General features: G+C 44.2%; 1 protein-coding gene across 1 annotated transcript in view; it reads right to left on the reverse strand.

Annotated features, from left to right (window-relative positions):
• Positions 1–15298, reverse strand: part of LOC125291254 (neuronal tyrosine-phosphorylated phosphoinositide-3-kinase adapter 1) — a 30512-nt gene extending 15214 nt beyond the window's left edge. Inside the window, 2 exon segments of the mRNA XM_048237932.1 lie at positions 1–17; positions 14475–15298. The exon segment at positions 1–17 is cut by the window's left edge and continues 232 nt beyond it. The gene's annotated coding sequence lies outside the window, so the exon portion shown is untranslated.
• Positions 15299–16830: the final 1532 nt, after the last annotated feature.

A 16830-nucleotide genomic window follows, 5' to 3' on the forward strand; every position in this document is an offset into this window, starting at 1 on the left:
CAGCCAACTTCAGTTACCTGAGAAGGACAGAAAAGAAGGCGTTAAGTGCTAGGTATGCAAGACTGACCGTTCAGTATTCCAGTTTTAATCATGCAGCATATACAATCTGAGATTCCTATGGTGAAATATTTTACATAAGACCTTACAGGGAGGAAAGCATACAGTATTGTTGACGATAGTCAACATTGAACAAAAAATGTTCACTGGAAAAAATGAAAAAATTTTCTTTGCCATTCAGGTACCTATCTAGATAAAAAGAGCTGAACTCCTATTAGTTGAAGTCTGTGAGCAGTTAATACTATAATGGTATTGCAGTGAAGTCTAAGCTGGTCTTGTTCTAGCCTGTTCTAAAATCATGGGCTATATGGGTCAAAAGCACTGCTGAATTCTCAAATCTTTCATAACATATAATAATTGCACTTATCCAGCTTTATTTTTCATACTAGATCTACTAGATTCCTAGTCCACAATTCACAGGGGTAGAATATTTCCATCTTCAACCACTCCATGCTTTGGACATAACACAAATCACACACAGACCTGTTTCCCAACAGGTAACCCCTCCTATTCATGGAAGTACAGTATGTAATTTAAGGACACGGCCACAACATGAGTTGATGAGCCTGCAAAAGTGTACAGGCACACACACACACACACACACACACACACACACACACACATATAAACTGTGTGCTGCAGTCCTAAAGTGTTTCCCGGGCCTTGCCTTCGCAGCGGGGAGTGTGTGGCATGTTTACAGTTGGAGCGGGCCTGCTTGCCTCGTGAGTATCTGAGTAAGCATGCGAAGGCTCCTGCCGCTGCTGCAGCCCTGCCTCACTCGCCCTGCCTCACTCGCTCGCTCCAGGCCCCGGGCTGCCCGCGCCAAGCCTGTCTGCGTAAGCGGGCCGTAATGCAGTCTGTCATATGTAGCACGCGCAGGCTTTCTGCACGGCCACCCCGGGAGGAGGCAGCCTTGTTGTGGGGCAGATCTCTTCTGAAGGGGGGGCTGCTAAGAGTTTGCAGAGCGGGAGAGCATGGGGGGCGGTTCTTGCGATTGGACAAGAAGGACGCAGCTGTCAGCTGCTATGCATTTCCAGTGTGTGTGTGCCTGTGTGTATCTGTGTGTGTGTGTGTGTACTTTATATCCTCAGCGCTGTATCCTTCATTTTCACATCCCCAACTGTGAAGGCAGGAGCGGGGGGGATTTTGACATGCACTCTGTGGGAGATGGCAGACTGCAGACGTCCTATCTGTTCCTGGTGGCCAGCTGCATCATTACTGCATCACTCTGGGTTGTCCACTTGCAGCTTTACAGGCTTAAGTCCCATTACTGACAGAGTTCTTGGGTGAAGATTGATTCTTGTTTTCTCAAAAAGAGAGAGGCATGCTAAAAGGTTTTCTTTTTTGGTGTGTGTGTGTGTGGGGGGGGGTTCTTTCCTTTCCTTGTGGCCGTGTGTATTTTACACACACACGCACATGAGTGTCTTTCTCTCCCTACCCTGCAACCCTCCCAAACTTTCTCTTCCGGAAAGAAAAGTGAAGCACACACATTGACACAGTTTCCTATTCCCAAAACACACACAGACACACATCCATACACACACACACACATACACACGCTCTCATTCCCTGATGCCGGGCGAACTCAGTCACCTCCCTGCTTCTCCTTCTCCACCATTTGTTTCTCGACTCAAAGTTGAGGAGAAGTACAGCATGAAAAATAAATGAATTTACATAATAAGTCATTAGAGTCCTTCCTGTGCGCCCAATAAAATTGGGTCGAGTCAAAGAGGCAAGAGTAGGGCAACAAGCTTTTATGATTTTACGGAGCACCAGCGGATGTGGCCGGGAGCTGACATGTACATGAACACATCTACAGAGACACAACTACATGAAATATCACTGACGCAAAAGAAATGTGTCAGAACATGGAACCATCACAGGATATCATCAAGGTAATTCTTAGCTGAAAAGTTTAGCTAAAAGTCTTTCAACACCCACATTTCAGACTGATATTTACCTTTAAAGAGGACCATTGATCTGTTCCTCTATGTCAAATAGCTGCTAGAGTCTATGATCACAGCACATCTCCAGACAGATATAGCTTATAGTGTACAACAGCTTTCAACCTCGAACCACTTTTTTGTGTGGTACTACAATCAAGCAAGGGAGGAGTACAAAAATATCACTGTAGACAATTTGTTGGTTGAGAACCAGCCTCAAGTTAACCCATTCCCGACTGTTGCACATCTAGTGGGTTATCAGGGGAAGCATCGAGCTGGCTGCTCCTATTCTGCATGGCATGGTTCCGCACATGTGCAAAAGCCACCTCGCCCACATGAGAGAGCGTCTCAAGTCTTTCCTCTCTTATCCCCAGCAACAGAACAAAAGCCCATAAGCGCTAGGTGGTTGTGCTTATCCTAGAGGTGGCATTAGAGGAAGAGATGACTCGCTGGAGGGGTTAGGAGGTGCCCCATCGCTGTACAGTGGTCCAAGGCCACCCCTGAAGACTACCCCCACTGCTCTTCCTGCCTCTGAGGTTGTCAGCAGAGTCACCACAGGCACACACACACACAAACACACACGCGCATGCACACACACACTGCTGATACACACTCCGGCAGCCTTTAATTAGGTTAGGGAGCTCAGACGGGCTCTCTGGCTTTTGTTTAACGGGGGCCTTTGATTTGGGTTTCCGATCCGGCATCTGAACAGGCAGCCCTGCAATTGTCGCATTACAGCTGTAGGGAAGTGTGCAATTACAACTGAATGAGAAGACTGGGAGACCTCTTTTATACACACATACACATGCACACACTTCCACAGACATAGACATGCAGTATGCACACAAATACACACACACACACACACACACACACACACACACACACACACAAGACAAAGATAACAATAGACCACTATGCATCTCACACATGCGCACAAAACGGCAGAGCACACAATGGTATAAAATACACATAGATGCAGGGTTATTGATATGTATATTTATGCCAAGGACACCCACACACTTGCTATAGACAGAGGCTCGCTGTGCTCTTTTTTAAAGAGCTTATGAGGATATAGTTGGGTTAAAGGTCACTCACATCAGCCTCATTAGAGTTCAGAAGCAGATGGAGGCATGATTCATGCAACTGCATTGGTAAAAACACACACAAACACTCTCTTTACCCCTCATACATATAAATACATACTGTACACACACACACACACACATACAGATATATACACACACACATACATTTATTTATACATCTTACATAGTCTGTATTACACACAGACAAAAAAGACTGTCTGCATAGACTGCACATCAAACACATACTGTGCGTGCTGCTCTCCATACATTCATGATGTAGCCCACAGCGCCGGTACATCAAAACAGCTTCACACACACACACACTCGAACACACACACACACACTCGCACACACTCGTGCACATGCCGGCATGCCAAGTCAGGGATGTCTGTGCCTCCATTTCAAAATATAACCTCAAATGACTTTTGCCTACTTCTGCCTGCCTGGTGTCTCTCTTTTCTCTGGGCTTCCTCGCTGCAGACGTGTGACCGCTCTGCTCTGCTCTGCTCTGCTCTGCTCTGCGCTTGCCTCTCCTCTCCTGCCACACTGTACCTGACTGTCACCGTGGTGACCGGCCAGAACTGTCACCGTGGTGACTGGAGCTGCTGTCATTTCGTATAGCTCACCCTGCAGCTTTCCTGCCTGGTGGCAGTAGGCTTGAGGGAGGAAGAGGTGTGTGGGGGGTATGACAGAAACTGAGAAAGGGAGAGAGGGGGGCATATCTGAGCAGGGAAGAGGGAGGAGGAGGAGGAAAGGGGGATGCATGATTTGAGAGGCGGAGGAGGGTTAAAGGTGCATGGAGAGGCGGGAGACAAGAGGAGCAGGAAGAGAGTGAGGGAACAATGAAAGGATCTGATAAACAGAGTGACAGAAGGAGCCGAGGGTGGGGAAAAACAAAGATAGCGGAACAGAGAGAGAGAGAGAGAAGGAGAGAGAGAGAGAAGGAGAGAAAGAGAGAGGAGAGAGAGAGCTGGAAGCAAAGACAGAGAAATCAAGGAACAGTTGATCAAACAGAGAGGGAGAAGCATGGAGTATGGACAGATTGATTGGAAGAGAAACCCTGAGATAGTGAATATTAGCGAGAGCTTAGTAAATAATTGTGAGAGGGAGAGAGGACGTGCACACAAAGACAGAAAGGGAGAGAGAGAGAGAAACGAGTGAGATGCAAAGGAGAAAGACAGGCAGATTGGAGAAAGAAAAGAAAAAAAGACAGTGAGAGAGAGAGAGAGAGAGAGAGAGAGAGTGCGAACTGATGGGGGGGGGTGGTGGGGGGGGATGTGAAACCATGTCTCTCACACCAGTCACTGTGTGTGTGGTCTCCTAGCAACACTGTCGGCTGCCTCTCTCCCTTCCTCTCCTGAGCAGCTAAATATGCACACTGAAGGATTTCAGCACTGGAGGCTCACTGTACGTGTAAAGAGCTCGCGGCGCTACGCTAAACCACTCAGTACTACACTGAGAGCGCCCACCTATCCTGTACACTTATTGATACTGAATATATCCAGCAGAGGATCAAAATAATTGCCGTATCCATGTAGCCATGCTGTATAAACCACAGCAAAATATGCTATGAAAATGAATGGGTGTCTGTCTGTGGTGTTGTATGACATGCAATGAGCAGAACTGTTTTAAAAAGTGGATTCTGTGCCATCACAAATGAGAATACTATGTCCATCGCCCAGCACAGATACACACAGCACATAACTCAGAGAGGACACACAGCTCCAATAAAACCTTGAATGAGACCCGTCCTTATGTAAACAGCGCTGAACTGTTGACAATGTTGTTTTGGACACAGTCAACCTTGATGAAATGCAGCGCAGGACAAGGGCCCAGCTGTCACACAGCCCCGCGGAGCGTCGCTCCTTGTCCTTCCCGGCACGCCGTTCCATTAGCGCTAGCCTCTGGCAACCGCAGGCTGACGCCAGTCTTCCATCCCACCCCACGGGCCAGTGCAGTGGGCCTGTCACGCAGGGGGGCACGAAAACACTGCCCTTTCCCCCTAAGCGGCCGAACAAATGACCGACCGTCCGACCCCATGAAGGACCATACATGTCCGTCGCCTCTCTCTGTGATGGATGACCACAAGGAGCACTCCCCCACTGGGACTCTAGATAGGATTACTGCCAACTATTGCATTTTGCCTTTCCTTTTTTTGTCCTTGGAGGGAAATCAAATAGATAGGTATGACAGACACTCAGACAGATTGACAGACAAGCCTTTAAATAATGCAATGTGTACAAAAACAGAATCGGTGACAGCACAGCCCAGGCCTTTCCCAGTGCTTAGTGGTGATGAGTGGATTAGTGTGTGTGTGTGTGTGGGGGGGGCATGATGTGTAGGGGGAGGTTGCTGGGGACAAGCCAAGAGAGCACACACAGACACTCTCCAAATTTATATGGCAAATGAACAAATGTAGAGTGGCATGCAAACTGCATCAAATACAGCCTGATATCAAGCACCCAAAAAGCACTGTGCTGGCTTCATCTGGGAGGTTGAGCAAGAGGACAACAGCTTCAGCAGTGAGTCAGTAGAGCAGGGTGCTAGGAATATGGAGATCAGAGGTGTGACTTCCAGCACCACATGTGGAAACATCCTTCAATGCAACATCCTCACTCACTGTTGCAACACAAACACAGGTTAAACATGATATCAAAGTCTTGGATGCCATGAAAGGGAATTATACTTCAAAAACACAGTTGTTTAAGCAGGCCTACTATAGTCACGTGCTGGGATGGGGCAATGGCAGAGCTACTGAATGACTAATATTACGTTAGTCTTTCTTTAGCTGGACTGACGTGAATGGGAGCAACCCTTAACCTTCTCCAGTCGAGCAGGGAGGCCTCCTGGATGATCATACGTGCTGATGACAAACAGCAGAGGCATGGACGAATTACGCACACTCACATGCACAGCAAAGCAACGCACGCACCCGAGAAATTAACATATGCGCACATACACACTCACACATACGCACTCACACACATACATGAATGTATACTCAAAATACACACATACTCTCACACATGCACTCACACAGACACAGTTAAATACATAGTCTCACACAGAAAACACACACACACACACAAACACAGAGTGCCTTGGCTGCTCTTCTTCCTCTGAGTATCACACACACTCTTTGGCTGCTGAATGTTTCATGGAGCCCGACCCAAAAATAAACCCTGATACACACAGCATTTTCCTGCTGCCGCCACGGCTCCTCGCACACCACTGACACGGAATGCACACTCTTCTCTGTCACACACACACACACACACACATGCACGCATGCACAGCCACTGACGAGCTGCTCACAGACAAGCCACCGACACATGCTGCAAACCATGCTTACTGTACATTTACAGTACAGTAGCACAGCACAAAGCAGCCATTGCAGCACAGCTTCCCAGTGGTTATTAAAGAGGAAGATACTGGTGAAGAGTTCTCCAGCCTTGTAAACTAGCTAGACAGCCAGAGGTTCCCGATACAGTGCATGGGAAATCTGAGGCAAGGATAACCTGTAAATTCCACACATGCTTTGACCTACAGGGCTGGCTGGTTGCACTGTGCAGAGACTGGTAACCTGCTTGTAGGCTAACCCACTGTGTTTACCTCACAGGCTATTTGATGGCATGGGTTTGTGTGCAAACTGGCATGAGCGTTCTTTTGTGAGCATGTGTGTGTTTGCACGTGCCCATGAGTCTGTGTGTGTGTGTGTGTGTGTGTGTGTGTGTGTGTGTGTTGTCTGTGTGTGTGTCTTTGGTTTGAACAAAAGCTGGGCCATGCTGGGGATTATACTACTGTTCTGCCTCTCCTGACTCTGCAAGCGTTCGAAAAATAGCAGCCATGCCGCTGTTCACTCGCCATACCCCTTCCCACTCCCTCTTCCTCCTCCCTCTCCCCCCCCCCTCTCCCTCTCCCTCTCTCTCTCTCTCCCTCTCTTTCTCCCCTCTCTCTCCCCTCTCTCTCTCTCTCTCTCTCTCATTCTCTCTGGAGCACTCACTGACCCTCTCTCTCTCTTTTTCACTCACTCTGCCACTGCGTTGTTGTTTTTTCCCTTCTCCACCCCAACCTGCCCTTGGCTTCATCATCTTTCACTGGAATCTGCAGTAACCAAGGTGACTCACTGCACACAGCACACATGAACAGTCACACACATGAACAGTTAAATGACATGAGACCTACAGTGCATTTCCCTCTCTCTTTTTCACTCTCTCCCTCTCTCTATCTCTCTCTCTCCCGCTCTCAACCTCTAATCTCTCTTTCTCTCTCTCCCCCTGCCTTTCTCTCTTAAACAAACAAATAAACAAGTTTATACATATTTAGCAGGATACATGTGGAATTTGCATATATGTACAGTACCCTCCAGAATTATTGGCACCTCTGCTAAAGATGACTAAAAATCAGTATTAAAAAAAATCTGTTGGTGATTTATTGTAATCTCACAATGAAAAAAAAAATAGGAACCCTGAAGGGGTGCAAATTTATTTTGAGAAAAAGTGAAAATATTTTTCACGAAAACACGTTGCTCACAATTATTGGCACCACTAAAAAATCTTATATACAAACAGAAGTAGTTCATGACTTCACACAGAGGCTAAATCTATTATTTAAAAAATAAATAAAAATAAAAAGAAAGTGTGTTGACATTTGTAAGTCAGAGAATGTCTATTAAAACTAGGTACTTTGTTGAAAATGCCTATATTTACAGTTAAAACAATGATTAAAAGGTTCTAATCATTTGGAAATATGACAAACATGCTTGGACAAAGGCCCATGGTTATCTTGCCCCCATGTATAGTATGGAGGATGGTAAGATAGGAAAAAAATTCCATAAGAACCACTGTTGGAGAGTTACAGACAAAGGTATCATCTTGGGGGTCACAAAGTCCCCCAAAAAATCTTCAAAAGTGACCTCACTGCTAATAGCTTATTTAGAAGAGCATGCTAGGAAAAAGCCTGTCCAGTCATTTAATTACCAATGTAAACAGTAGGAGTTACTGAATGGTACAGTGACTTTGTCTGGAAGTGTGGTCTATTGTCAGATTAAATTAAAATTGCGCTCTTTGGCTAGAAACACTTTAGGTGTGTTTGCCGTACATAGAAGAATGACTATGCTGAAAAGAACCCCATACTTATTGAGAATTATGGTGGAGGGGCTGTGCTATTGTGGGACTGTTTTTTTTCCCAAAGGCCTTGGGAATCTAATTAAGGTGCATGGTATCATTAACATCAAGAAAAACCTGAACATTTTCAAAGGAAATCTGTCAATCTCTGCCAAGACACTAAAAGTTGGTCATGACTGGATCATTCATCAGGTCAATGAACCAAAACAAATGTCCAAATCAAAACAAATATGGTTTACTGAACACAAAATCAAGTCCCCTGATCTAAACTCCATAGAAAAACAGTGGGGTGAGTCAAAGAGGAGAATGCACAAGTGTGGACCTAGGAATCTGGACGATCTGGTGAGATTTTGTAAAGACGAATGGTCTTAAATCCCTTGCTTTGTATTCTCCAACTTTATGGGGTGTCATAGGAGAATATTACAAGCTGTTTTATTGGCAAAGGGAGGCTTAAGAAGGTATTACAGGCAGGGGTGCCAATAATGCCTGTTTTCCTTTTACTCAAAATAAATTTGCTTCCCTTCAAGGTTGGATTTTTCCTATTTTTTCATTGTGAGATTACAATAAATCACCAACAGATTATTTTTTATACCAGTTTTTCGTCATCTTTAGCAGAGGTGCCAATAATTCCGGAGGGTACTGAAGTTAAAGACATTCATTCAATATGTTCATTTAAGAACAACATTGTGAGTATTACAAACACTAGAATGCAAAGATACAGTAGCAAATACTGGAAAAAAACATAATACACACTATGGGAAGAAAGTGTATTCAGTGTATAGAGTGTAGAGTGTATAGAGGAAATTCTATCCCTATGCAAGTCTTTGTTTATGTGGAGGTGTTTGTAGCAGCCGTGGGGAAATCTGGCTGTAATCCAGATTTTATAAGCATAAAACCACAAATACATCAATTTAGCTTCATCTCCAGTTAAAGTGGCTGTGGCATGGAATTCTCCCAGTGGAGCAACAATAAAGGATCACTTCTTGGGTCTGTGTCTGTGTGCCTGTCTGCATGCCAGTCGGTCTGCCCATGTCTGTATGGACAATAGTGTGTGCTTGTGTGTGTGTGCATATACAGTACTGTACTCACACACCCACACAAACATACGGACCCACACCCACATACAATATCCACACACATTAAAGGACTATGCGCTTACACCTGTTTCCCCGAAGGATCTCTGTGACAAATTCCTGGCCTCATTCTATGCCTTTGTGTGTGTATGTACTGTATGTGTGTGTATGTGTGTGTGTGTAAAAGGCCTGCTGCTGTCACAGCCCATATCCTTGCACATGGTGCACTAAAATGGCTATGGTTCCCAAAGCAGATGAAACATTTTAATGTGTGTGTGTGTGTGTGTGTGTGTGTGCGAGCATGCACGTATAAATGTGTGTTTGTATATGGAGTTGTAGAAGTTGAGGATTGGGAAGAGTGAACAAGGGTGGAATGAGGACAAGATGAGAGGAAGGATTAGCTGGCAACAACAAGAATTGCACAGATACACACGCGCACACACACACACACACACACGCACACGCACACGCACACAAACAAACAAAACAAACAAAACGTACTAAGCACAAAATCATACAAAGGCCCTTAAACCCTCACAGCAATATTGCAAGGACATATTTACTTGCATCTTTACAATTTGCATATGATGAATTTTTGTCACCTTAGGTCCTTCAAATTTCTTTACAGCCAGTCACTTCTACGGTACTGTGACTGAACTGTCTTTGCTTGTAATTTAATATCCCTGCATGAACAGATTCTGTATGTGTACAATAAAAACACATCATACTCAGATGAGCAGCCACTCTGTTTTTAGAGGAAAATAACTGAGCTGCTGAAGGTCTTCTCCCCTCCCATGTTAGCCCAGTGGGAGTGACCCAGTGACCTTATGGTGAGACTGCACAAGCATGACTTCAGCTCAGGAGCAGAGGCCACAGTATCCTGCAGGCTGGCATCATATAAACACACACCCACATCCAGACAAGTTAACATATATTTGCTACAATATATGTATATTTTTATGACAACGCTACAACATACAGTATGTCACAGTTTTATAATAACAATGTCGGTATTGGGATGAAGTTCTTGTATTCTTGTAAGGACATTTAAAATGATAATAAGCATTAATATGTATTGTTGCAGTAGCATTCTGACTGTGAGTATTGTCAACAGTCTTTGGTAATACAAAAGGCCCACCTTTGAAAAGCATAAACCAAAAACCAAAGTCAGTCAGTAATGCCAGTTTTTCATATCAAATCTTTTATCACTTTTATCAAAAGCGAGAGATGGTGAGTAAAGCTGAACTCATCTCCAGGCATTCAGATGATTTCTGATCATGTTCAGAAATTAAGGTGGCAGCCAAAACGAATGAATAGAAAACAAGTACGCTAAAAGTGTCAACCGGGAGTTTGCTGTTCTGTCCGAAAACATTGTTAAGAGTATGCTGATAGTTCTAATGTCAGTTAAAATGACTCTCTCCTCACCAAATGGAGTGGTGGTAGCCGTTTGGCCTTGCCTGGTGTCTTTCCTGTGACAAAGCGTAGGGGCACATGGTGTTTACCTCCATTATTTTCTGGTCCACCAGAAGAGAAATGCTTGGATGGGGACGCTTTTGTTGTTCGTGTTTTCCCCTTACTTGCTCCCTTTAGTCTGTGTAAGATTCATGTTCCATTAAATCAACTTTCTGAAACATTTATGCTCCTTGTCGGTCCCCCCCGATCACTGGTCTCAGACGTTCCACTCGCTATGTTCTGTTTTCATTTTTTTCCCTCTGCTGTTGCTGAGCAGGGTGCATCCATCCTTCCCTCCCTCTTTCTCTCTCTCTCTCCCTCCCTCTGTCTCTATCCCTTTCCTCCTCCACTCACTCACTCGCTCATGCACTAACCCCTCTAGCTCTGTCTCTTGCATCTTGCTCTCGGTATCTCCCTTCTCTCTCTCTCTCTCTCTCTCTCTCTCACTCTTCTTCTGTGTTTTTTTTCTAAATCCAGTAACCCCCACTGGTTTATTTAGAGAAGACAAGTCCAGTGAATGAAAAGCACTTGCCTGAGTATGTATGTGTGTGTGTGTGTGTGTGTGTGTGTGTGTGTGTGTGTGTGTGCGCACGCATGCGCGTGTGTGTGTGTGTGTGTGTGTGTATATCTAATCTCCACAACTATACTACACAACACAGCAAAACAAAGCTGTTTCAGCAGGCCATATCCCTATCTCAGGCCATTAACCCACTGAGGACAGCAATATTAGGCCTTGCGTATACATCCGTGGATATGCCGCTTCATTGTGACTCTGCTTTGACTCACATGTTGACAGAAATGGATGCAGAAACCTTGATCCCTTGCCATGCCTCCTTAAAATGTAATCTACTCAAGAATTGGGGATAAGTCCGGATTCAATTTGGGGTCCTCCTCCTCCACCAAACAGGCCTGCTTTTCTCCTGCAGATTTGAGTGGCATTAGTCAAAAGCTAAATAAAGAAATAGAGGTCTTTACACAGACCAAAATTACTTCAAGTGGTAAATGGTGCCATTAAATTGATTAATAGAGAAGCTGAAATCATATAGATATACAGTACGAGCTCAGTATGTCTTGTGTAGCATAGCAGTAATTATTTTCCAATGCTAAATATCAAGTTGCTGAGTAAAGGAGTCACAGTTACTCAAGCATGGAGAAGCATCCTGCTAGGGTGAGTTTTAGACTTCACCAAATGTTAATGCATCTGCTCTGGTTCTCTAACCTAGAAACGCAGCCGTACAGCTCAAGATCTCCTCTGCTCTAAGCACACTGCTGAGTCCTTCTTTTTATCACATGCTGCTGGAATCTAAACACTGAATGATGCATTCTAATGCACATGCCAGGGCGGAATTCAATTCGGGGTGTATCCCAGGAAATCCACAGGCTTTCAGTGAGGCTCAGCCAAACAGGCAGACTCTACCCTGGCCAAAGAGATGGACTTTCAACACGAGCATGCACCGCGTCTGCCAGACGCTCATCAGTCTCTCTCTGCTGCCTGTTTGTTCTACAAACTCCACCATTGCACAATCACTCAGCAGCATCTTCTTTACATCTCGCTCTCTCTCCATTTGTCTCTCTTTCTCACACACACACATTCTATTTCTCTTCCTCTCTATATTTCTAGTTCACCCCTTGTCTGTCAGGCTTATTTCCCAATCTCCCAATCTTTCAATCAGTATATTCATGATTTTAGCATATGCAGATTCCCACATGGTGAAATGAATCCCTTCTTATAAGGAATATGCTATGGCACCTGACATCACCCTCAACTCTATGGCACCTGACATCACCCTCAACTCTCTCTTTCTCTATGTCTTTCCCCTATTCTTGTCTTGTTCCTTTATTCGTATCTATGCATCTCTTTGTCTCTAACACCAATTATGATTGAAAGGAATTTGCTTTTGTATTGCAAATTGGCCCTACTCTTCCTCAGAACTCTCTGCATAAATAATGTTAGAGACCTACAGACAAACAGACAGACAGACAGACATGGGGGGAAAGATTGGCTGCATGCTTGCTCATCTACCACTAGGAGTCACCAGTGACAAGCCTCAATCATCAATGAACTTTGATTCCAGAAGGGAATGTTGTTCCCATGTGAACTATTAGTCCTACATGTGTATTAACTGGTGAAAAACAAATATAAAAAACTATAACAGATAGCACAAGGTAAATTGTGTGTCAGTGGGTGTGTTATAATAACATACCGTAGGCAAGTCTTAAATAGACAAAAGCCTACTTGTCTAATTAATCTATTTAGGATTTTTTTTTTATTTTTTAAAAATACAGGTACTACCATCATCGCAGTACACCGAGTGTAAGCTATTCATTTGACATAGAAACCCTAAAAGACCCATAATTCCCTCCAGTATGTTTTCCTGGCTTGGTGGCTTGGAGCGGATGCTAGTCTGGTCCCAGACAAGGTGGGGCCAAACTCTCCATGCGCAACGGTCTACATGCATGTTACTGCATTTCTGTGTGCCGCCGCCACGGCCTCTCAATAGCTCACAATCTTCTATTATGCCCTATGTTTGATATGGCATTGATTAAACCAAATGCGAAGTCTCGCTCATATTTAGCTGACTCGTGGGAGTGGACGAGAGCAGACGGCGTCATTCTGTTCAACTGTCGCGTCTGGGCTTTCGTCTGCATCATAAACACTACTGCTGAGGTTTCAGCCCGGTATCGCGCTTACACACTTACAGCTTCACATACACACACACACACACACAGGCCTAAGCTATACACAGACATAGGCTATAGATGAACCACGCCCCCTCATCCTTTATTACTATCAAACAGACGGCTCACAAGTGGCCGGATTCATGTCGATATATTATATCATTTCACCTGAATATAACCTCTGTGGGAGAATTCAACAGCTTAAAATAATGTAACCTATTTATTCCTTATAGCAGCCTGGCGATCAATGATGACAGCAATGCTTTTGGAATGTCAACACTCACGTCTGTCATTTGTTGTAGGCCTATTAGATTAACACACTGACATGGAAGTAAGTTATTTTTTCCATAGTCATCTGGCAGGACGGCCTAATAACATTTCAAATAAATCTTTGCGGTTACAGCCGTCTCTTAATATCCCCCGTTACACCAACTACAAGCACGCGCGGGAGCTGAAGCTCAGGCTGCACCTGACCATTCCGCACGAGAAGCGCTATGTGTTCCTAAAATGGTCTCACACCCAGAACACATTCAGGAAAGCGTTCCATTCTGTGACTACTTCAAAGTAATACCAAAACCGAAGAAGTTTTGATGATATTAACAGATATTTCCACCGAAGTATATTTGTGAGGAAACGGCAAAGCTTTATAATCTCAAGTCAGCTGACAGTTGTTATTTTCCACTGAAATATTCACGACTAGTCACGACTGAGCTAAACGCACGGCCTTAAGAAGAGAGTCTATGTATCTTGATGATCGCCATAATAACAAGATGACAGTCAATAAATGCTGGGAAATAATATCGCATGTATACACATGTATTTTGCTCTCTTCTCAACACTCAATGCCACGGAACATGCACAATAGTTCCTAGGTGGCATATTGTATTGCCATCTCCTGATAGTTGTTTATGGCAACCTCAATACACACAAATCAATATAGAATAGGCTATCAGATTTCACCACAAGATTCCGAAAGGGGAAACGTTTCTATTACTGTCTGAAATGGGGTGGCGTGGGAATAAACACATTAGGGCTTAGAATGAGACATTAACTTACATAAACGATGCTTGACGCAGAGGCAAGTGCTGATTTTCCGTAGTAAGATCAGTCAACAACAAAACTACTCCGGGTTGTTGATGACATTGCTGTCTTCGAAGAGGAAATGCTTATTTCCCCAGATGTATTAAAATAACAAATGTGATGCTGCCGTCTGTGGAGAACATCTCAGAGATGTCTGCTGCCTTTTTGTAAACAACATCTCCATCCCATTCACCGACTAAGCATTTGAAGCCCGGTAACAGATCAGTCAGATTTCCATGGTGCGGTGTATTGCGACGCTGCAAAAAGTCCTAGTGAAAACAGGCGATGAAATCCATTCAGAAATACACCATAATGTCAGGATGCTCCTCGTACCTGTTCTCAATTGACTGTGATTCACCAGGCGTGAAATATTTTAATGCTAGCCGATCACCTAAAATGAATGTATTTTCTATTGGAGCAAGTCATTATATTCTTCTCTGACGTTAATGATAGGCCTAACACTCCAGTTCTTCCATGAAAATAGTTGCTGTTATGAAGGCAGATGCGGTAGAGCAGCTTGAGCAGATTCCATTCTGATGTGCGGCTCGCTCAGCCGGAGTGACGTTGTATCATATTGCTGTTTTTGTAGCGGTCGACATTTTCTATCCGCCATACTAAATATGTATTTTCAAAACGTTGTGTCCCCTCCCTCTACATTCTAAAGGCCAGTTGAATCTCCCTGTTACCATCAACTGTCTCGGCAAGAGAATTTACAATATTGTCGGCGTTCTATGTGCAGACGTAAGCAGGCTGTCAGCGTGTAGAGCACCACACACGGTTAGGAGCCGTGGCCGCGCCAGCCCCCTTACCTCCTCTCTGATTCTGACAGATACACTGTAGTGTACATAGCAACACAGCGACACGCCTCTGGATTCTCAAATAGTCCTACTAACGTTAATGTTTTGTTTTGACGCACTGACTCACACTTGCAGTGCTTTCCATATGTTCTTGAACTGAGACCCCATAAAGCACAACCATAACAAGACTTGGCTTGCGCATCACAGAAGGCATTCTAGTCGCCAGCATGGCAATGGGCTGCATACAATGTTAATGTTTTCTCTAGGCTATTTGGTCATGTAGGCAGGAGAGTCCCTGCTGTTATGTGTGTGGTCTGGTGGCCTCTCTTACCACATTTTGGTGTCCCAAGGGTTTATGCTCTAACTAGAGTCTAACATTGTCACAGAAGAGCCATGAGGAAACCAGGAGGGAAAACTGACATGAGAATTCAGTTTAGCTTAAGAGGAGGGAAACAAACACTGAGCCAGTTTTGTTCTTTCTTGCATCTCATTTAAAACTAATTGGCATTTGGGAACACAACTGGGTGTCTCTGATGACTCAGAAGTAATGAGCATGGTTGATTTAGATGTGCCAGTAGATTAAAATAAGTTAGGTATTTGTCATTGTCTCCCAACTTCCTTATACTGAGGTTACTGGCTCATTCATTCAAAAAGGTCCAGCAAAAAGGCATTTTCACCTCCCCATCCTTGAATTACCTTTGGTTGCATTTTTTTCCAGTCAGGAGTCAGGACTCCGACTGTTTGATATCCTGGTTTCACCAGACTACTTCATTTCACTTTGTGAAGAGAGGATACTCTCCACTGGGAAATGTTTTGTAATGGAAATCATTGGCCCATCTTAACAAATCACATTAATCAGGAATTTCTAAAAATACTTCATACTTTGCCTTTTACAAACTGATAATAACAAACACATCAGCAGTGAGGAATAATGTATACTTTTGCTGTTTAAATTTACACATTCTTCCCAAGAGCAATTTTTGATGTTTGCGGGTGTTGCTATGACCAAACACAGATGGGGATGAGGATGGGAATGCTTTAGCCTGATGAGCCAGACCCACATCAAGATGTAGGGTCTGGGAACTCACCATTCGCAGTGCTCAATCTGATTCAAATTCCCTCTGCACGCAATAGGATACAACGCTACAACTCATGAGTCCCATGCGTTTTCCCACCAGTGTAACTAGTTGGCTAGTTGATCAAACTTTTGGCAACTTAAAAAAAGCTTAACTCGTGGCGCGCTGTTCGCCAGCAGCAGCATCCATCTTCTTTGTTTTCAAGTAGCCGTCGCAACTCTGCCATCATTATGTTAAGCCCGCCCACCGACTCTATACATGATGTGATTGGCCTGATCGAAGTTTCATTTTTCCAGCTCGCAAGCCAACGGAGAGTTGATAGACTACCCTGGCTGCAAATTACATCTAGATGCAATTGTTATGGGTGCGTCTAGATTTCTAGGCTATGTGAAGGTAGTAAACAGTTTAAATACCTGGAGGTTGCAGTTATTTGTTCACGCCTTATACAGTATGTTGTCC

This window comes from Alosa alosa, chromosome 2 (genome assembly GCF_017589495.1).
Source record: "Alosa alosa isolate M-15738 ecotype Scorff River chromosome 2, AALO_Geno_1.1, whole genome shotgun sequence".
Lineage (NCBI taxonomy): Eukaryota > Metazoa > Chordata > Actinopteri > Clupeiformes > Clupeidae > Alosa > Alosa alosa.